The 23,683-nt window shown below is 40.4% G+C and overlaps 1 protein-coding gene across 2 annotated transcripts in view; it reads right to left on the minus strand.

Annotated features, from left to right (window-relative positions):
• The window catches only part of TEX2 (testis expressed 2), a 56,124-nt gene extending 32,793 nt beyond the window's left edge, over positions 1–23,331 (minus strand). For both annotated transcript variants that reach the window (XM_059828190.1, XM_059828189.1), the window contains exon 1: positions 23,301–23,331. The gene's annotated coding sequence lies outside the window, so the exon portion shown is untranslated. The remainder of the gene's footprint in view (positions 1–23,300) is intronic.
• Positions 23,332–23,683: the final 352 nt, after the last annotated feature.

Genomic DNA, 23,683 nt, shown 5'->3' on the forward strand with positions numbered 1-23,683 from the left:
GTAGAGATTTAAACTGTATTTTATCACATCTTTTATCATGGTTTATGGTTGCACTCGATGATCTTAAGGGTCTTTTCCAACCTAAATGATTCTATGATTCTATGTAGTCTTTGTCTTTCCAGATTTTGCAAGCTATGGACAAATGATCATGATACACAATAGTCCAATAATTGCAGGCAAAACAAAGCATAATTTGACAGAACTTAATTTTAAAAGTTATCTTCCTGAATTCCAGGACTAAACACCCTTTACAAATGTATTTTAGCAGAATCCCAGTACAGCACCATGAAGTAGCTTCAAGCACTTCAATAATGGACAGTATCAAACTAACTGTTGTCAAAAAGACACGAGTCAGACTTCCGCAGATACAGCATGTTTGAGCTCTACCTCAGGTAACATATATACCCAAAGAATTTATTACTGCTAGCAGTTTTGCTGTAACAATGTGTAAGGACACTTCAGTATAGGCAACTGTTCTTCGCACTGATACAGCAACAGTACTTTTTGAAAGTACTGATCTCTGATAAGATCAGTGCACACAGGCTGCTTACGCAATAGATACACTGACATACCCACCTTTTACATCAATTCTATCTACATGTTATTGCAAGAATTTTATTGACCCATGAAAGTGGACTTAGCATATATTTACATGGAAAGGAAACATCACGCATTTAAACCAAGGCACTGGTGACCATACACAAATATGGATCAGGAATTACAAGATTAGCTCTGCCTTTCCAGCTGTGAGGCAGCACTTTATCTTCATTGTCAAGGCACCAAGTTTACCACTTCAGTAACTGAATTATTTTTCAGAAGCTGTTAAAATGCTGTAATCAAACTGTCAAGCTGAATTAATGAGAGACCTTTGCCGATGTTTAAGGAGCAGTTCAGAAGAATGATTATGTGGTGGTGAAGAAATGTGCACTTCACCAACAGCTGTGATATCAGATTGTATTATCCAGCAAGCCAGTGCCACCTGTTTGTCATCATCTTCCTACTAAAGGTTGTAGCCCTTTATACTTACTAATGGAGCTGGTCATGGAAACATTTTTTAACCTGTCAGTAAAATGAGCTGGGTTAAGCATTTTAAAATAGCAGATCTTTGCTACCCAGCTTACCGAGTAATGTCGGAACAGAAGCGAGTATCTGTCCACAACTTCCTACTCACTATATTTGTCCATTTTGTGGCTCCTAAATTGTTGACTAGTTTATTCCTTGCTTCTTCTAGCATTTGTGTGCTTCCCAATCAGGTTGTACAGAAGGAGCTGGACTCTATCCTGCTTCATGCAAAGCCTCCAGAAATTTTAATTTCAGTTTTCAGTCTCAGTTCTGCTGTACACATCAGGGAGCCAGTTTGGGTTTAAAGAACCAAAAGAAGCTTTCAGAACCTAGTCACGCTTTCTTTCACTTGACACCTAACTGTTTTCCTGACAAATTGCTTAAGATACAAAACTCTGCCTCAAGATCAGGTTCTGGCTTCAGCTTTTATCATGGAACTGTTTTCTTCTGTCCTCCCCCAAATCCATCTGACATATCAAAGTAGCAGTATTAAATGGAGAACTCACTTTCAGTGATGGAGGCGTACCTCCAGCCCACTTAGGACTCAGCAGCTTATTACCCTTCCTGCCACGTCTGTGGGTCAAGTAGTTATTCACCCCAGTAGTAAGAACTCTCAGAAGTTTAGATATGCATTTATCAGTCATATGTATATATAACTTGGTGAGTGTTACAGTTGGTAAGAAACTTGGTCTTCCATTTCCCTGTTGAATTAGCACACTTGAGAACCAACAGCATACAGAATCCATGCTTCCTATGGACACAGTTCCATTTCACATAGTTCAAACTGCAAATTTCCCAATTTCTTAGACAAATGCACCCAAATTTATTTTGGAGAGGGGAAAAAAACTACTACTGGACAAGATATGTATCCAACCCTATTTCCACTTTCCTAGTGCTGAACCATCAGCTATCACACATCTCTAACATTTTGTGCCAGTTGTGAAATTGCAAGACTAGCAAACCAAAATTTGAAAGTACAAAAAACCCTACACATCTTCCAGGTCATTGAGCCATTACAGCACTATACGCTAAGGAAGAAAAACAACCCAAAAAACCAACAAAAAAACCCACACAAGAGCTGCACTTGTACACTGTTGCACTGTTGGCATCAGCTTGAAACATCTGACTCTCTTCCGCCCATTCGGCACTAACTGTGTATCAATAGCCTAGCAACACAGGAGAAAAACATTAACTACTCCCCCCACCCCCAAATAACATTTCCAGTGTGTTATTTTCGATCAGCTAGAAATTCACGGGTTTGGTTTGCTCTTTAGCACACTGTGTTTACACTGCACAGTTAATTACCCTGCGTTTAAACACCAGTTGCCATGTTGTGCTAATGCAGTGCTAATTACCTGAAACAGATGAAGTTTACTTGCACACACCAAATGTACTAAAAAAAAAATATTTTACTGCTTACTGAACAAGCAAGATTTTTTTACACCATGATTAACTAGTTAACGCAGAAAGGAAGGAAATTCTTGATTAGCCAATATTTGCCTACCCTTAAACATGTTACTGTACCATTAATTATGTCTTATAAAAGCACCTTCTTAAATCAGCACTACCAACAGGGCAGCAGCAAAACATTAACATAATTCAATTGCTTGCACCTTGGTATCCTCAGCCCATGACTTACAAGATAACTCTGTAGTATCCACTGCCCTCAACATCTGGCCCAAGTGATATTTCAGTTGAGCGGACTGGTTTCCAGGAACAACCATTGCCATTTGGGCAAATAATAATTTTTAGCCTTCTTTGATCTTGCTGGAACTTTCTAAATCAACCCTGTTTATAAGCTGGTTTTGCTACAAGGCAGTTCATGCTTTTCCCAAGCACAGCTGTATCTTGTATCAAATTTTCAAACAACTGGTACATTAAAAAAACCAGTGTACAATACAGGAGAAGTACTGTAATGCTATTTACTTAAGAGAGCACATGTGTTTTGGCCAACAGCAGATATTTCATTACAGGCATTCTGAGTATCAATTGGGATTACAACAGTAGCGCTCTCTCTACATTATTCCAAGCTTTTAACAACTCTAACCCTTCTCAACACACCAGATACTCTACCGAGAGGAATTTCTCCCCCACTAACACAGGATAGGGGAGATTTTCCCCTGCTCTGGGCAGGCTCATGTTTCCAATCCATTCCTGAGCACAATTTCTCTTTTTTATTGTGAAGGATTTGTTGGTTTGTTTTTATTTCAAAGTAGATGTTGAGAAGCTTTTCCATAGCAAATATAACAATAACATCCCTGACTTCTTCCACTGCTACCACTACTGACAGCTCTTCCACTAGGTGTTTGGTTTTGATAACAAAGATATTTCCTCAGGTTCTTGAACCATATGTTTTTATCCCTTAAATCATTCTAACATATTCACCTCTTACTGATTTCCAGCTACATTTTCCTTTTTCTTTCTGCTTCCCCTTTTTCTTACTCCTCAACTCCTCTCCCAGCTTTTTGAAGACCTGGCGTTCCCAGCCTCCCCGTCTGAAGGGGCACAATTCTGAAGTGACTGTTTGCAGATTACATTGATATTTACAGAAACATAGGTTTTCGTTGATCCTTCTTTTGAAAGCCACTCTGTCCCCACCTTCTCTGGCTGCCCCTTTAGGTTTTGTCGTTGTTGATTCTGAAGATGTAACGTATCAGTTTTATTTATGTGGCAGGCAGACCTGAATAATAATCGTAGATCCTCAGGCTTCAAATGATTCAAAACATGAACTTTACCTGGAAGGGAAGGAGGCTGCTAGGGAAATAATTGCTTTCCCCCAAAGGTCTGAATTTTGGATGCTTTTGTGCAGAGTGGAATGAGAGAGCTGCCAACCAACTACTGCCACTTCCACTTCTTATGTCAAGGCACTGCACCCCCATCACCCACATAACAGCAGTTTATAATCCTCACCTACAGGCATCGCTTTTCCTCACCTACGGGCATCGCTTTTAAGGGCAACAACAGGAAACAGCAAGCCAGGCGAACAGTGCATGCATGCTGCCTGGGAACAGAAAATATTTCTTGCCCAGCCCTTTCCTACAGAGCGGCGAGGCAGCACAGCGCAGGAGCTGAGGACGCGTTTTACCCAGATGACGTGTCTCCACCATGCCGTGATGCATCTGCTGACGAACAGGGACACCCGGGGAGAGGCCAGGTGTTGGGCAGCGCTGGGTTAAGTTAGGCCATGACACCTTTTATAAGTGTCTCTACCATAACATGTGCTCTTACCTACATCAGGAATGACTAATTGGAAGTGTTTATAGAAATAGCCAAGCACCCAAGCAATCTGTGCTTTTGCCCAACAGCATAAACAGCCTTCTCCAGAACTGGCAAAGCCTCTTCCTTTTCCCTGCAGTGGACACACCCCCCATTCTTCTTCAGCTGAGCCTCAGAAACCACCTACTTCACAGCACTGAACGGTCTTTTTTTAGACAATTATACCATCAACTTCATAGATAAAGCAAAGCAATTATTTTCACATTAACAATTTAGAAAGTGATTCAACCAATACGCAAAGCAGCAAACTAGGAACTAACTTAAAAGAACAGGTCAAAGTTGCATACGCCACACTTATTTTATCCACCCATACACAGTTCAATTTAGCCACACTTACTAATTAAGTAAGGGATATTCAGTAGAGCAATTCAGTGTTTTTCGTAATCATTCAGCTGGAGAAACAGGACAGATTGGGTAACTAAATTCACACATATTGCAACAGCCAACTATTTCAATCACATTGCTGTTACTCAATGCAACATGTACACAAGGGGGAAAGGGCATGCCGTATTAGTAAAACGCTTTCATAAAAATCTGCAGCAAGGTTCAAAACCTGTCAGAGTATTTTCCCTGCTCATTGCTACTAAACACAGACCAGAAAAAGTGTTTTCCACAAAACAAATTCCTTTCCTGCTAAGTAAAGAAAAAGTCTTACGGGTTATTAAAAAGCATTGTAATACTTTCCCTGTTATCTGTCAGTTGCATCAGAAGAACAAGCCCTAAATGCTATTCAGGAAGCCACTAATTTGATTATTGATAATGCCACAACTTGACTTCATGCAGACTGCCATCACTGTTCAAAGGGAAAGATGTTTCTAACTGGTTACATCTCTGCTTTCCCCAATAATCCTTCTGTGCCATCACTCTTTCAACAGACACCTCCTGCTTTGGCAAACTGCCATCACCTAGACTGGGGAAAATAGTACTTCTTTAGGACTAATGGGGCTCATTATTATTTTGGGTTACTCGACAGTCATTTCCAAGTGTCAGACTGAAGACAGATATATGATTCATACTCTAAACCTATCCTCCATTTGGTAGGAAGAAGTTTTGTATTCATTTTAGACTATATCTTTGCAACATGTATGTGGTGTGACAGAAGAGCTACAGAAGATCTTACATCAACATAGACAGGACCACCCTAATGCATTAAGCCATTGTTCCCAAACCAGGCTAAATCCTTCCCAGTTTGGGAATACCTGCACAAGCCAATGTGATCTGAAATTCATATCTGCTCTCAGAAATTATAGACTCCACTTGATTTACTAGAGACTCAGCCAGTATCTTCCTTCCAACACTGAGAGATACAGGAGGACTGTTGCTATTCTTACTATTTAAAATAAATAGCAGAGCTCTCAGCATCAGACAAAATTCCTTCTGTTAAGAGCCAGAAGTCTTCATTTCAGGTCCTTCAAAACAAAGCACGGTATTAGTTATCCTTACCAGTTATACTCTTTATTTAAGCAATGTTTTAAATCATCAGAAGTTTACATCTCCAAAATGTTACCACTTTCCCTTAGAAGTAGTCTAGAAAACCAATTCCCATGAATTTAGCCCAGAATGATCTCACTGAAGCAGAGATCACAGCTACTGGGACATTATCTGTCATGTAAATTTAATCTCATTCAGCATATTTATACCAGAAAAAACAGGATACAAAAAACAAATTTCAACATCCTTTCCTATCCCCATGCAAATTTCTGATTACAACAAATTAAACTCCCCTGGCACCTCCACAAGTTAATGTATTCCATGGTTAACACCTATTATTCCTTTTACATCCACTAGTCATTACTTTTAAATGAACTACAGAGAAAGGGCTGGTAATTACCATCACACAATCGCCCCATGAAATCTTTGTGTCAGGGATCTAGTTACCCAGCCTGAAAACACTCACTTTCCCACAGGAGTAAGAAGGAAGTTTTGCTTTACCTTTCAAGTTCATGCAACTGGATTTGAGAAACAGAGGGGGGGAAAAAAGAGAGGAACAAAAACCCAATAAAACCTGTTTTAAATCTAAGCACAGAAATGAAGAATTTTATATCAAGTACTATTAAAAGAATGTAGTCCAATGTCCAGAAGTCAACACTAGGATCACAGCCAAAGTAGATGATGCCACCCACTATGGACTATAACATACACACACAGACTTTCCACAGCACATACCACTGAGAGAGGTCAACCAGGTTATCACAACTAAGCTGGTTAACAGCTAAAATACCTCCATCAGGAGTTCTTTCTGAGCCTTACAAAATAGTAATAAAAAAATTATATTTTTGTGCAAATGCTTTTAAGGTAAGAATAATCCAAGTTAAATAACCAGTGTTTAGGTACGCTTCACAATACTTAAATGAAAGATTCTAAGCAAGATTTTAAAGTATTGTCAATGAGATGATACTTCTAATGAAAACTATAAACCTAAGAGACAAGAGGGGTTGTTTACTCAAGTCTAGGACAGAAAGGTCAAGTAAAATTGCAGTGGCAAATAAGGAGACTTCAAAATTACTGGAATTTTTTTTTTTTTAAGACAGGCACTGCTAATAAGGTCCTTAATACAAGCTTGTATTTACAATGCTGCAAAAATAATCAAATAAAAATTGTTTCATGTTAGCTAAGAGAGTCTATTCTATATTAACATTTTCCCCAAAGACCTAAGAAAGGTCAGCTACTACATTAGTTTCTCTGCCTTCACCAATAAAAGATTAATTATTATTCTTTCCTATTCTCCTTCCATGACACATCACTCACACCAAAAAATTCCTAAAGCTGCACTACAGTTTAATTTTGACAAACACAAAAAGGTAAGTAGTTAAAGGTTGTCCAGAAACTCAGAAAAATTTAACTTCTTCATATTTAATATGAAGAAGTCTTCTGAAGACTGAAGCGAAGCAATATTTATAAGAAATTAAACATCTCCCCTAACAGAAGAAATAAAAGAAGTTAAAGCTTACCACAAAACATGCAACAACTCATAGAAGAACAGTAAACAGTGGGTGGAGAAGAGTCACTTTATTTTGCTACATATTGCAATATTTATTCTTTTTAAAACAAGAACATATAGAAACACAGAAACATTATGAGCTTTCTGCAAAGAGAATGAATCGCAGCTGCGGGACAGCAGAGACTCCCAGGCTCCTCGTCTCTCTGGCCCGTAACCTGAAGGCCACGTTCACGGAACGATGCCTGTGCTCTGCTGGGTCCCAGAGGGAAGGCATGGTTCCGAAAGGACTCGATTCCAAGGAAGCAACCTGCATCAGCACTAGATTAAGAGCAGAGCAGCAGCAAATCTACTAAAGTGTGAGACAAAAAACTAGCTAGCAAAACATGACTCCGGGAGTTAGCACAGCGATTCCAAGCTGCCAGGGCTGTGAGCTGAAGCCTGTCAACACTGAGGCGAGAAGGACTTCTGCAGTTCAACAAACCTGATGACATGCCTAGACAGAGGTTGCTGCCTTGCCGTCATGCCAGTGTAGCACTTTCCAATCGCTACAGGTCAAATTCTATTTTGCAACAGAACTGCTTCTCTGAAATTCAAAGGAGAAGCTGGAAGAGGTATGGAGTGAGTTGGTAATGTTAGCTACAAGTTGAGCCCAGAAACCGCTTCTTAATGTGCAGCTCTTCAAGAGCTCTATTTCAACACAGCCTCTACTAATGTTTGTTGCCCAACCAATTGCAATACTACTGGTCAAGCTCCTCAATACTCTGAGTATTATACATGTTAGTAAAGCACTGCGAAAAGAACTGTTGTAATAGCAAAAAGTTGCTTTTACCATATAGTCAACTCATAAACCAGTTTTTGGGGTTTTTTCCAGATTACTCACACACTTTCAATAACATATTCCTCTGCTCTTTGCAGCAAATTCAAACTGCACCAGAGTGTAATTTTGTTAAGGAATGTTTACTCCCAGCTGGCACAACAAGAACAAATAAAAATTCTAGCACATCATACTTTCTCCATTCACATAGTCTCCTCCTATGAACTACTTTATTTTCATTTATCATTCATAAATGCAAGCAACAAGTAGCATCTTTTCCTTCCAAAATACTCAGCATTAAACAGTTCAAAGGGATCTTTTACTAGTTCCCTAATTCCCTCAACAGAACAAAACAAAATAATAACAAAACCACAATCAAATCCCCCCTCTCCTGCTCTATCACAGGTTTTGGAGATTTAGTCATTTCCTATATCATATATTGCTGTCTTTAAAAAGTACCTTCAAATACTTATTTTTCCAGGTAACTAAGTGCTGGCATCAGAATTACCCCAAAAAATAATTTGGTCATGAGTGAGAAGAGAAATGCCCCAGAAAAACAAAGGTTTACAGGCCTAGATCTGAAACTCCTGCAGTAAGGGATTTAGAAATGCATGCATTAAAACCAGAGCATGCTCACAGGCAGAGAGAGAGAGGCAAACTTCTGTCACAGTCTAAAGCCAGCTTTTTCCACTTTTCTCCTTTAAAACTGCTATGCTACCTGGCTGAAGCACTCTCTTCAGAGTCACTGTGACAAGCCAAAGGGGAGTAAAAAACCACTGGTCCGTCAGCAACCTGAGCAATAAATATAGAACTGCTGCATTTGTTCTCTCCTAAAAGGGAGGAGAGACTAAATCAGAATTTGCTGGTGCTGCAGAACTTCTGCATCTTGACAGAAAATGTTTTATTATTACAGAAATAAAACATCGAAAACTTACACATAAAAAATTACATCCTGTTGAGATGGTAAATGGTGAGGTAGAGTATAAAACTATGCAGCATTGTAACACTCTCCCTCTTATCTCAGTGGAAAGAAAAAAAAAATCAACTCCTCATTAATCTGATGAAAGATTATCTAAAACCTCTACAGATTATTCCACAGTTGAAAATGCTGTCTGCATCACTGATTAAATGAAAGGTCACCATAAAATCTTTACGGGAAATTTTGACTGAGTGACTTATGGAAAAGCATATTTCCAAAATGAAGTAAAATAAACTGCCTTGAATCCCAAATTTAAAAGGGCTTATCAGAATTGTATTACAGGCTCATTTTTCCCAGCAATTCAAATGCACATCAATAGGTAAAACTGCTTACAGGTAACAAGTGAGCATTCAAGGACTTTTTTTTTTTTTTTTTTTTTACATTTATGTTCATTTCACTAACAAAAAAAAAATATCAGTCAATATTCACAGCAACTGTGGAAGTTAAAACAACCATCATACACCTTCATTTGAAAACAGCAGAAAATATATTAAAAATAAATATGCTTGTCCACCTGAAGCTAAACACAGATACACAGATGAACAGCACCAATTAATAATTCGAACTCTAGGTCCCCTTGTAAAATGTAGTTACGAAAGATGATTAAAAAGGAACGGAATCTACAGATTTACAAACCATACCCCATAGCTATTTAAAGAGGTGGAGCTTTTTCAATGGATTTTTAATGATTTGTCAAATCTTATTTCATATGTACACTCTTCATTTTAATTTCAAATTTTGCAGAGGATTAGCATGAAAGGCAGAACTAGTGCTTTAAGGCTTTTTTACCTGACAGGACAAAACGTAGTACGCAACCATGGTTTATTTTTCAGAGATGTTTTCAAAATTAGAGAAGGGGACACTCTCTGGTTTAACTAAACAGGACTAAAGCATCTAATACTTAAAAGTATTTAGGTTTGGACCAAACACATATCCCTAAGCAGCAAGGTAATAACTCTTAAAAAAAAAAAAAAGGAGCTACAGAACCATGATGGACCAGTGATGCCACATTTATGTGTTTTACTGTCTAACCATATTGCAGGAAGACACAATGGCAGAGCAGGAAAAAGGCATGGGCAGGTGAGGGGGAATCTTTCCACTCTCACAGCCCAACGTAAACAAGTGGAGTATCTTTGCAACACTGCACGCACTCGATGAGCCCTCTTCTCTACCAGCGATGTCCTCACAACTTCACATATGCAAGTGTCAGCAGGACTTTTTGCCATCCTTCATTGCCACGCATCTGTCAATGTGTCTTTGCACGCGTATTGGGAATGGATGGGTCAGTATGTTTCAGCTAAAATTAATGCCTATGTTGCTGTCAGAAGGTTACCACTTACACTGACGTCTGTTGGGTTTTTACCAAGGTAACTTCAGCCAGAAGCAGCTGAAGCCAGGTCATTGCTGTTGGCTTTGCAACCACTCTAGACCCTGTGAGAAGTGCAAGAAACACAGAACTCCCCATAGAAATGTAGATGACTTCACATGCCTAGGACCTTGGCATGCCCCAGGCACAATGCAGTCATTATCCGAGAATTATCTGACCTTTCTCATCCTCCAGCTCTGGTGGTACTTTTTCAACTTTCGGATCCCCAGGCAGTTGGCAACAAAACAAAACAAGAACAACTAATCAAAGCAAGGCTACTTTCAGAAAGCTTAAATTGTCTATGGGAAGGAGGAGGGCTACATCTGCATTTAATACAAATAAAAAAGTATTCATACCTAACTAGAAAGGTAATTATGCGTAACACGTGAAAATTAATTAACCTAAGGTACCTGAAGATACATAGAAAGCTACAGCTACTAAAATAGGGAACTACTGTTAGAGGGCATGTTGATTACATTTGCTTACTTCCTTGCATCTCATCTACCTAATGAAAGCAAAAAGTGTCTTTGATAAATGCAGAAAAAACATTCCAGATAGAACACAACAGAATTGCTCAGAAGTTTTTGCAAGCATAATCCCCAGAGGGTCCAAAGGACAGAAAAGCTTAGGAAAGGGCCAATAAATAGGACTTGATAACATGCAAGTCTTTTCAGAGTTGCAATCGAGTTTGAGAAGCAGTGGGACAGAAGTAATTCAAAAGTAATTCAACCCAAAAGTCAGACTGTTCTGCAAGTTTTCTTAAAAAAAAAAAAAATGTTCCTAGCACTTAGAGAGGCAGTCTTTCCAATAGCTCTATGCCATTCATTGAGTGGTCTTGTGTGTCACTGGAGTCCATGAAAAATTAATGGAGAAAGGCATTACCAGCATTTCATGCTACCTGGAAACTGCAAAGGCAAGAAACATAAATTAGCAGCACATGAACAAAAAAGCTCTTCATGATCTGATTTTGGATGGAAATGCTTGTGGACTAGATTTCCAGACTTCTCTGAAAGTCCTGAGCAGGTAATCATATTATTTTGAGCTTCAATATTACTAGGAGGGTGAGAAAAATTTTGCTTTAACTTACCTCACTGAAAAGTAGTGTTCACACAGCACTTTGAACAAATAAGATCATACAGATTCACTAACTTCTTAAAACGGTAATAGCAAAGACTAAGAACCAAGTTAAAGCAGCTGAAGAATCACACAACACATCTTACTGTAGCAAGAAGTGTGCAGAGATCATAAACTACTACTAACAGCTTCTATGTTTTAAATTCCTTGAACTTCTAATTCATAGAAGGATCCGTAGAAGGTTAACAAAATGTAAAGTCAACTCTGAAGAAACCTTGTCCTAAGAATAGCAGGAAAACAAAATGTCAAGCTCAGAATTGGCGAGTACCAGACATGTCTCTCTGCTTAAGGCAACATTCCTCTCATTTCATTCAGATTTATATTCAACTCAAATACCTAGAAACTAAAATGCAAAAGTTCAGCAGCATTGTAGCTTTCCAAGTGGAGAATGCAGTGCAGAGTGATGAGAACAGGAGAACATCCAAGATATCAAAATTTTCCCAAGACTGAAATGGAACCTAGATGGCCCCTCACAACCTGCATTTTTCCCATGCTAAAAGACAAAGTTTTTGCTTATCAAAAAAACCTGCAAAACCAAACACACAACACAGAAACACTGTCAAACCTCAACAAGCAAAGATATTCAGTGAGGCTCTGTTAAAAACATTAGGACAGACAACCCAGACTTTCCCGGCTTCCCAAATAACTATGAAGACATAAGGGGTCTTGGTTTTTTTTTCAGCTTGTCAAAAAGCTTCTAGAGCCTTGCAACTGTCATAGACATTTCAGCAGTCTCTCAAAGATTAATTCTGCATTAAAGAGTGGTTTAAGCAATACTGGACTATGAGAGAGATAGAGACACACAAAAACCCCACTCAAGTACGCAGGGCTGAAGCAACCATAAAATTCCTAGTCATTCTATTACAGTACATTCAAATATTTTTACAAAATCCACAACATATGAAGGCAGAAGAAGTAGAAGTATGTGGCAAAAGCATCCACATGTGTTCTCATTTAAATATGTGTTTTCTTATTTTTCACATAGTATTTATAACTCTTAACGTTTCAAGGTGTAAACTTATTGACAGATGTTGGCAAGAATCTTCCCTGGACTTTGTTATCCAGAACATGAAAAGAGGTCCCTGCCAAAAACAGGCTACCAAAATCAAAGCCACTAGTTTGATTTGCATTCCCCTCCATTTCTTGCATTAGACACAGAAGAGAGCAATAGTTAATGGATCAGTTCAATATATTAAAGCTTTCTGGTGGTTTGCTCTTTTTTTTCCCCCAGGAGAGATTGAGGTAACTCCTATTTCTAAAAAGCTGTGACACATTTTAATTGCAACATATGATAGGTCAATTACAGATTGCCTGACCTTAACATCTGCTTTACAGGCTTGACTGTTACTGAAATCAACTGAGTCAGAAAGTGATGAGCACCTCCCACAACATATTTTTTTAATCCTAATTGCTAAGAAACTATGGCAGGTAGATACATGAAAGAAAACCAACTTCGCTGAATTAACAGGATTATTTTACAAAAAAGTAGATATAAAGGCACCATATTTCCCATAGCGAAAAAGAAAACCAGTATGCTGTGATGACACAAAGTGAGGTCCTTACACACCTTAAAGCCCTTTTGTTCACACCCCTAAGCAACAAGAATATGAGAGGATCCTTCCTACTCTGTTTTTCTCCCTCAGAATGTGGGTACTGTTAACACGCCTAGAAAGATAACTTGTCACGTGAATACTCTTTAAAAAGTAAACAAAGTAAGATTGGGAAGAGCACAAACAGTGTTCTCCTCTCCTTTTTTTTCAGCAGCACAGATCTACCCCAACACGGTCTTTCACTGTGTGAATCAGGCCACAAATTTAAAACAAACCAACTAACCAAACAAAAATCTCTAGAAGGTTTAAGTTAGTTAACAGTTTTATAAAGTTTTCACTCCTTGAAAACTGTTCTCACGGCCTCTGGTGAAAAGTAGTTTCCAAAGATCAGTAATGCAGGAAGCAACACAGACAGCCGTTACTTGGTCTCTCTCAGCTCAGCAAGCAGTTAGTTGTTCCTATAAGGTATAATTCACTCATATGGCATGCAGACACACACAGCTCCTTATCTTAGTGGCAAGTAGACCTCAGGTAGAGTAGGATGATGGGACAACATCTGTAAATTAAATCGTTCCTCCAGGCCTCTCTATTTCAGAGATGCACATACTAAATTCTGATCAGCTACATACAGAGCTGTAAGACACGCAGGCAGACCTCACGTTTGCAAATGTTAATCAACGCAGTTGTCTCCACAAATCCCATCTGACAACCCCACAGGCTGAAAATGAAAAGTTCAGAAGGGGAGTGCCTTGTGGCAATACATACCCCTGTTCCCCGGTTGCCTGCTGAATTCATAGTGCAAGATGAGGAAAAGAGCTTAAAAATTCATTTAAAAAAAATTTTTTTAAGAACCACACCAGTTCTACTTTAAACTCAAGTAGTATTCATGCAAGGTCTCTACTGCCATTCTCCTTTGCAGTTACGTCCCTCTAAAAAAGGGCTAAAATCTTCCCTTTCTCATCCTATGATATTTGCTATTCAATAACCAGGTATTACCAGTGTTATGTTTGTCCAGCAAAGGCCTTCAACACTGTAAAAGTTTCTACTATTGCAGACAGAAATAATGTCTATAGTCTCAGCTACTTGATAAAATAGATAAGATTGAAAGCACTCCACTGTATGTGGGTTACATTTTGCACACACACATGCACAGAAAGAGAAGTGTCATTAAAGTAGCTTCAAGGAAATGAATTTTAGGTCATCAGTTTTAAGGTCTTGATTTGCTGGGAGATAAAAGAACAGCAAAAACTACCAGATGGATTCAAAAGGACAAAGGGAAATAAGTGTCTTTGAGCCACATTCTGCCTTGTTCAATTACAGTATTATGCAGGCAATTCTAATTTCAGACATACAGCAATGTTCTTATATACATGCCTAACAAATCCACCACACATTTGTTTATCAAATAGAGTCAAGCAGCTATACAAGCTCTAAATTACATACACTGCTAAAAAGTTTGTGAGTATATATACACTCACTTCCTCATACATCACTATACATCAGGGGTGTGGCTGTTTAAGGCTTTTAATTGCTGAGAGAGGTCAAGTCAGAGAAGCCAAGCATGGGTGGCAGCTCCAGTTGTCTTCCAGGATAAGGTGACAGAACAGTGATGACTGAAGCGTGAGGAAGCTGCACCCATCCCTAAGGAGCTACCTCTCCCATGCTATATATAATTCAGGCTTTAGAGGAAACTGAAAAAAACAGTACAAGTGGAAATCTAGACATTGGATGGAAATCTTTTCAACTCGCATTCATCACCACACTGCGAGACAAACTCCTCTCCATTAAACCATGGAACCACCTCGACACCCCCTCAAATGTTCTCCTGAACTCCATGAAGGAGGCAGAAGTGTGATCATAGCAGACAATGCATTCTTTAATAGTCTGAGATCTGAACGGATCATGCAAATCAGCATTTATTTGGCTTGGGGTATTGGAGGAGGAAGCCTGAAAAGCCACTGTTCACACCATACCTATTTTGTGACTAGAAAGAAATTTGCAGGACAGTCATCCCATAGCAGTTTTCATTGGTAAATACACTGCTTAGGGCATCTGGATGAAAGAAGCAGATTTTTAAAAAAATATATATTGGGAAAGTAAAGTACTAAAACAACACTCATGGTGCAGCACAGTGATTTACTAATTTTTATCATTTAAATTGTGACATTTTAGCTTGATAGAAAGAATAAATATCTAGCTAGAATTTTTAAAATCTGGCCAATAAAAATTAAACTGAAGAGTTGTCCCAACTCATCAGAAAAACAAGGGTTCATAAAATTCGTTCAACACTCAAAAAGAATTAACCAATTCACATCTCAAAGGTGCACAACAAAAGAAATGGAGATCCATACAACCAAATATTTACCTCTAAATTAATCTTTTCAGACACTCAGTTTTCTACAGCTGTTAGGCATGGATCTTCAGCTTGCCTGTAACCTCTAGACAGTGTTAAAGCATCTTGGAAAACTTGGCCTGTTGTCATAAAGGGAATGATAACTGGAATTACAAAATAGGAGATAGTTTGCATGCACAGCTGGCCCTTTCTCCATCCACATTTCTTGTTATTCACTAAAATAACAGATAAATAGAATAGTAGGAATTTTTTTTTTCATAAAGATACTTTTGTAAAGTTGTCACACATTTGCTCAGAAGGTTTATTAAAGATCTGGCAAAGCCTTTATTAACTAGCACATTTTTGAGTTGACAGACATTTAGGATTATCTCCCCCTTACTTCTTCCCCCTTCTCCTGATTCATTTGTTTAATACTTCAAGTCAAGTTGAAAAGGAAGAAGTGTGAAAGTGATTAGACAAAAAGAACTGCTACTGAGAAGGTCTTACAGAGATAAGCCTTATCAAACTTCACAGCAGTTACAAACAAGAGAAGGAAGGCATGGATCACTTCCATTTACCACCAAAATAAATTTATTTATGCCTTCAACCCCAAACATTACACAAGAGTATTAGGAAAGAAAGTGAAGCCCCTCCAGGCAACGCAAATGACAGATACATATTAAGCAAGCAGAATGGAAATACCCAGCTTGGAAGACAACCAGAGCAGAAATCTTCACCTTGCATTGGGTGCTTTGGGCAGGGAGATAGGAACAAGAGGTGGGAGGTGACCGGCGGGCAGGGAGCAGGGTGTATGGGAATGCTATGGGAATTCTGCGACTCGGCTGTGAGATTACTGTTCCCCACCTCGGCTAGAGGATGCTCTCGGAAAACTGGCAGAGCCCTGTGCAGGCAGGTTCTCAATATTCAGAAGTTTCAAAAGAGAAGGTAACACAGCATACTGCAACTACAAGCTATGACACAGAGAGTGCCAAGCTTAGACAACAGCTTTCACTGTCTGCTTTTAGTATCACATGTTAAGCAGTATTTCCTAATCAAGCTACCGCAATCACAAGTGTGCGAGCACAACTCTCTCCCTTCCTCTCAGAGTAGCCTTATTCTTTGAGCCTGTCTGCGCTCATAAAACAGACATTTTTATTTCCTCTCCTGACTTCCAGTGAAACAAAATTATTTTTGCAGCTCTTTATTTAATTTCAGATCAGAAGTTCATTGCAGCTCACGACAGGCTGCATCTACATTTCAGCCCTCTGTCATCTGCTTTGAAATTCCCAGTATCAAATGAGATAGTAGCTTAGTTTGTGCTTATATTTTTGCAGTCCTATTTTACAATTAAAGGACAATTTAAATAAAACACATCAAATCCAGAGTAGGATCTAGAGTCTTACAGCTCTCAGTCCTCTGCATAAGCTACTAAAACCCAGTATAACAATTTTTCAGACTCAAACACATATTTTAGAAGACCACCCCAATTCCTGAATATGCATTCTCATACTCTTTTAAGAGATCCTCTTTTAAGCTTGACCATCCCATCTTCTCACAGCTTCAGGATAACAGTCCTGCATTGACAGGATAAGTGGTCCAGGACATGCAATACGTTCACCAGCACTAAGGGACATTCTTCTGCAATGTTCCTGTCATCCAACACCAGTGGGGTCAGAGAGCATAACAGTTTATAAACCACAGAGACACTAGGTAATGAATATTAAAGCCCAGTTCATACAACGATTCATTTGCGCTACCCTCCTGGCCTTTATGGGAAAACACCACTGTTTACTATGTTTTATTGATCTTCTGTTATCCTTTGTCCATCAGTTGTCCTGTCTTTTAGAACACTAACTTAACCACTGTGCTAAGTATTGATTTGGACTTTGCACAGCAGAGTAACACACCTTGCTGTTCGGAAAGGAGAGAGTTAAAATACATTGGACAGAAAGACAATGAACAGAGAGCTAGGAATTTTGAGGAGCAAGAAGGCAAGATAGGCAAGATCAGAGATTATACCTTTTTTTACCATTATATTCTCATGCCTCTCCAAAGACACTAACAATCAGCTTCAGAGACAATAGTTCTGAGTACCCAAAGAATAAAGATGACTGGTAAATAGCCTGACACCTTAGAACTCCCGTCCTCACAGGGGGTGAAGCAGGAAGAAAAAAAACCTGCAAACCTTACAGGGACTACTGCACACTTGAGATATTTCAGCCACTCTAACCTACTCTGTTGTCAAAGCTTGCTCCTCTGCTTCCTATCTCCAAGGATTTCCAACAGCAGCAGGAATGGCCTTGGCTAACACAGAAAGTTTTTAAGCAACTCTTCTCAGATGCCTTAATTGAGCAGTTTCAACTTAAGGCACTTGCTTTTTATTTTCCAGAGATACTGGTCATCATGGACTCCATTAAAGGAAATGGTGATGCATCTGTTAATCAGGTCTTAAAAAGGGATACCAAACCAACTCATTACTCTAACAGCCTTGCTCCACAGCAAGAAACTACAAAGGCAGGTAGCACAGGAACAACAGATACAGGCAAATATCTGCACTACAGAACTGGAAGTCTTACACTACGTTGGGCATATTGTCACTATGCTTGCCGTAAGAGAGGGGATTTTGCTCTGTAAGCATACTCAAAACTCATGAAAACTAAGTTAGGATATGGCAGCCTCCAGTGCAAAATTACTCCAGTAAAGGACTTGTGTGAAAGAACCTAAATATTACCTCAAAAGACTTAAAATTTCATTTGCCAATTAAGTAGGTACTTTCAGACTTATACTATGCAAAGCTTGGCCCAAATCCAAGCAACTCCATTCACTTCCAGCTCTCCTGAAGGAGTCGATACTTAAGTGCTAACTCTGCAGGTGGTTAAATCTCAGACCTCACAACGCTCCGGAGTGAACACGCGCACAGAGGCTAAGGCCGTTGGGTGAAGTTAAATGTTCCCAGCCCATGTGCAATCTTCATGTTTTGTTGCCTTAGGCAGGAATGGGATCTTGACCAGTAATTATTAACTTTCTGCCTTCAAACTTCTGGGCTTGCCATGTTAACAGAAGCTTAAAAATGTTGAACTGTCCAAGAACAGATAATTCACAATTCTGACAAGAACAGTGGGTCATATTTTTGACACAATAATTGGGATTCTGTCCCACACATCCAGAAAAGAAGCTGAATTCAACCACTTGTAGTACAAAAAAAACCCCAAACCCTTTACTTTGTGGATCATTTACCACAATCCTCTAAAATAATGAAAAAGTGGTCCACTTTTTTTTTTTTTTTTTTTTTTTTTTTTTAAAATCAGCAGTCAACAACAGCTTTACACATACTATAACAGTATGCATCAGTGCACTGAAGGAATAAACACAGAATAGGGAATACTAACCGATAATCCTAAAGCTTTCACTATTCACCGTAGTGCCTCTGAAGGCTTTACATCTTGCTCTTACACTAGAGAGATTTCTGAGGGACAGACAACACTGTACTTTGCAGTTTTGCCTTCGGTCCCTAAATGTTAAATACTCCTTTTCCTCAAGCTATCTATGATTGTGTTACTCAGCTGAATTTAGAAAAATTGTTCCCAGATTGCATGTATCTTCAAATTTGCAGTTTCCATTCCAGTCTGCAATAAGAAAAAGATTTTGCAAATACAAGCTCATTTCTGTATTCCATGTCCTTTTCCAGTAAGCCTAACGAAGATGCTGCCTCCCCTACAGACCTGAGCAATAGAGGCATGAAGCAACAATAGAAAACACTTAGACAACAGACACAAACACCTATGCCAAGGTCTCACACATAATGAAGGCTAATGCTATCTTATGAATAACATACTTATGTGAACTAATTCTGCTGAAGTACTGCTTCTTTTTATATGAAGACTTCTTTTGCACTACATCACGTTGTGAATGTGGTAATTTTCATATAAAACTGCAAACTGTGTTTTCTGAACTTAACAAAACTTTGGTGAGCTACACAAAGCTATGAGCTATAGCCATGAGAGCTGCAGGTGTTGTCACAGGGCAAGAAAGAAGAGACAACTCAGTGGGAGCAAGCCTTCACATGAACTTAGCTTTGTAAAACTCAGTAAGAGGTTAAAATAGCTGAAAAACACTCATAATAAAAAAGGCAGTTGGAATTAAAGTTTTTTCTGCACACAAAAAGTAGTGGAGAAGAGACTTAGACTGCAGGAATCAAGTCTAATAAAAATCAACACAGCTACTAAACTGCTCTCCAACAAATTCTCTTTTAAGTCTCTCCTTTGTCATGATGCCTTAAAATAGCTTAATAGTTGTATTACTAATGAGCTGAAATCATTGCCTGTTCATATTGTCTCACTGTTTCCTCAGTTTAGTCATCTGTTGTCTCTTGAAATACAAGCTCTTGAGAGAAGAAAGCATCTTTTCCAATCATTGCACAGCACCTTGGAAAATGAAGTGTGTTTCATGAACAGGGTTCCTAGATGTCACATGCCAGTGCAAATAAATTGTTTTCCCCAGAAACGTAAGTGAAAGATTAAATACAATAAACAACTTATTTGCTTATTACCTGGAATTTTAAAATCTGACAAATATGTTGCCCTACAAGTAGCTTGGGAGTTACTTTTATGCTTGTCATTTCTCCTCTATAACTGTTGTAGAACACAACATAATTTATGTGGAAAGAGAACTCTGGAGCTAGTCTGGTCCAACCTCTTGCTCAAAACAGGGTCAACTTCTAGCCTTATATCAAGCAGACAACAGCAGGAATAAGGTCAGTTGCAAGCAGCATTGCAAGTCTCGTTCTGACCGCCAGAGATCTTGGGCCATCAATGCGAGACAGTATATCAAAGTTTAGACAACTTTGTATGGAGGCTTTTCTTTGAACAGGTCTCTCAGTATCTAGCAGACACAAAGCCAACGCTGCCTTACTTCACTCCCTCATTTGTCCCTTAAGTGCTGCACTCTTCAGCAGTCCTGACACATGGTATTGTTCTCTCATTATTTCACTGTTCTACCATCCTCCCCCTTGAAAACACAACACATCCTTTCTAGTGTCCACTTTACATTACCTAGAGTAAGTAAAATCATTGTTCATCCCCTTTATTGGGCACATGTGGCATCCTTACGCACTTCCTGAGTTGATTTCTACTCTGAACACATTACATCTTTTCTAATACCAAGTACACACTCATGAAGGCTCACAGTATTAACTCTTATCTTCATTTCTCTAATCTCTAAGCCTACATGACGCTCTTATTTTCCAACATACATTGCCATCTGATTGTTTCATTTAGAGCAGTAAGGGCTTCTAGAGCATGATGCCTTTATTCAAGGATAAGTGTTTTGGAGCCCACTGAATTAACATTACTACTTACTGTGGACATCTGATGCCACAATTTCTAGCTTAGCAAAGGAAAAGAATAAAAATCCAGAGATTTGACGGACTTTTCCAAGCTCCAAGACTGTGTTTAAGACAAGAATTTACTTACCCTCCCCTTCATTCTTTTGAAACCTACAATTTATCCTAATAAAGAAGCTTTATTTTTCTTCAGCTGCTGGGCAGGTATCAGCTATACTCTGCACACTCAGCACCACAATTGACTTATCTCATGGGCCGAAACAGGCTAAAGCTGCAGTCCTTGATATCACACAGAGAACAGGACAAAGGAACAACAGCACACGAAAGATACCCTTATGTATGTTCACTGCCACGCTTGTGACTGGTCACCTGCACACTCACACGATATAAGGATGGTGGCTACAAGAGATGTCTTCTGATTTCATCTAACGGATTTGGTTGAGTTTGCACAGAAAGGTGAGGTTAGAGCAGCACAACCCCCAAATCTATCAACTAAGAAGCTGTTTGACTATGACAATGCATCTTTAGTCCTCTAGCTACATGATTTTAAAGTTATTTTAGTTACATTACCCTTTTTTTACTAGATAAGTTTCTCTCAGATTACTTTGTTTACACAGCTACAACACAGGGAAATTACTGGCATTACACATTCTGCCTAGGTTTCCTGCTCCACGTTCTTTACTTTGTAATACAGTTGCCTTAGAAGTTCTTTAGTTACAAACAACTAAGCATTTCCTATTAATGTTTGAAACTACTAAGTGTTGTTTTCATGCAAAAAGAAGTATGCAATTAATATATGTACTTTACTGGGCTGTGTCCTTCAAGTTTTCACTTTGGATTTCATTAACTGATTTTCTTTTCTGAAATAAAAGCAATACAGGTCGTGTAAAGAAGTTCTTTGCACGGACCAAAAGCAACGTTCACAAGAGAAGTACTCAGCTTACCAATACAATTCACAGGGGATACCATACCCCAGGAGAGTCCAGTATAAGACATCTTTGAGCACAGAATTACCTTCTTGGTCTTTTGGTCAAGAGAGAACGCGCCTTACCCAACCCTGCCTTAGAAACGCCACCTCAAACCTCAGCACCTACTTGGACTATTAATAATATGCCACCCACAACAGAACAGCTTGTTGGATCAGTTTTGAAGTCAATCAGAACAGTAACCTCTCATATATCATAAAAGAACATGTCAGAGTTTTTAAAAGTCAATTCTAACATCAAACACATTAGTTTACTTTCTTTTGCTTAAGTTAAAGTGCTTTTACCTCTAATTTAGCACATTTTCAATTCAGATAAAATTGAAACAGGCTACTCACTCATACTGCCTGAATTTTATGCAGAGTTTAGGAATATGAAGCTATTTTAAAATTTTAAAAAAGCTACATCTTCTTGTAAAAAAAAAATACGCCTCTGAGACTGTGAGCCTGCCTTGTTTTTCCCAAGTTATGCAGGCAAGATCATCTTGAAAGAGGAGTTGTGTGAAGACAGAGGAGTATGACAAAGCATCTTAACAGAAAATAATCTTACAGCACTAAAGCCTTACGCTAATTTATCTTACAGTTACAATATGAAAGTTACATACAAAAGTTTAAATTAAACTCGGCTGTATACTTAACTCCCCTACATTATGGAAAGGAGCTCCTTAAGACATTTGCTGACAGATACAATCATCAAGAAGTTGAGCACGGGCATTTGGAAGGAACTTTAGCACATGCTGAAGAGACACAGTGAACGGATTCAGACACTGGACTGCAATAAAGAGATAAAATACAAATGACACCGAGAATTAAAAGAAACTGAAGAGCCAACACCTAGGACAAGAAAGAAGGAAACAATTTTAGGAGACAGAAAAACTCTCTGATACTAAAAGCCAATTGGAAATCCTCCCCCAGCTCCAGCACGAATAAACGTTACCGCTGTTTCCTCTGCTGCTTGTTTTTAAAATACCACTTCTACTTCAGCAGTGCTCCTGCCAGACTGCATACCCTAGCTCAGCCAAACCTTTATCTCAGTTACACGGATGGAAGGGGGAAGTAACTCCATCCCGCCGAACCCTGACCAACAGCAAAAGCAAATCCTGCATCCAGCCCCCTCCGCCCCGGCCCAGGCACGGCTCGCCCAGAGGCGGCCGCCCCGCAGCCCCAGGACCCGCCCAAGCCCCCGGGGTCCCCGGGGCCGGCACCGCGGCCGGAGGGACAGCAGCGCCCGCCGGCCCCTCACGGCCGCCATCAACCCCTGCCCGGCCCCGGCCGCCCCTCGGGGCGCCCCGGGAGCCGCCTACCCCCCGCCCTAGGCCCGGCCCGCCGCCGCCTCCCGCCGCCGCCGGACTCCCCTTCCTTCCTCCCTCCCTGCCCCAGCCCCGCGGAGCCCCCCGGGCTCCCCGCGCCTCAGCGCCGGGCGCTGCGGCGGCGCTTCCCGCCCCGGCGGGTGCGGCGAGGAGCGCGGGCGCTGCCCGGAGCGGGCCGAGGCGGCGCGGCGGGGCCCGCCCTGTCTCGCTTACCTTAACCGCGGCTCATGGCACTGCCCGGCGCGGCCCCGGCGTCCCCCGGCCCGCGCCACCAGCGCCGCGCCGGGCGGCAGCAGAGGGGAGGAGAGGCGGCGGGGCTGCCCGGCGCCGCCAATCCGGGCCCCGCGGTGGGCCGGGCCTGCCGGAGCCGCCGCAGCGCCGGCCGGAGGGGCGGGGCGGGGCGCGGGCCCGCCGCGGGCGGTGTGAGGCGGGCCGCGGCCTGGCCGGGCGGAGGGGGCGCGGCGGGCGTGAGGGGACGGGTGCGGCGGGCGGGGCTGCGGCGCTCCGGGCGGGAGCGGCCGGGGCTGAGGGGGTCGCCCGGGGCTGAGGGGGTCGCCCCGGGAGGGAGGAATCGCCCCTGTCCCTCAGGCGCGCGG

Source organism: Gavia stellata, chromosome 22, assembly GCF_030936135.1.
Source record: "Gavia stellata isolate bGavSte3 chromosome 22, bGavSte3.hap2, whole genome shotgun sequence".
In the NCBI taxonomy this organism is placed as follows: domain Eukaryota; kingdom Metazoa; phylum Chordata; class Aves; order Gaviiformes; family Gaviidae; genus Gavia; species Gavia stellata.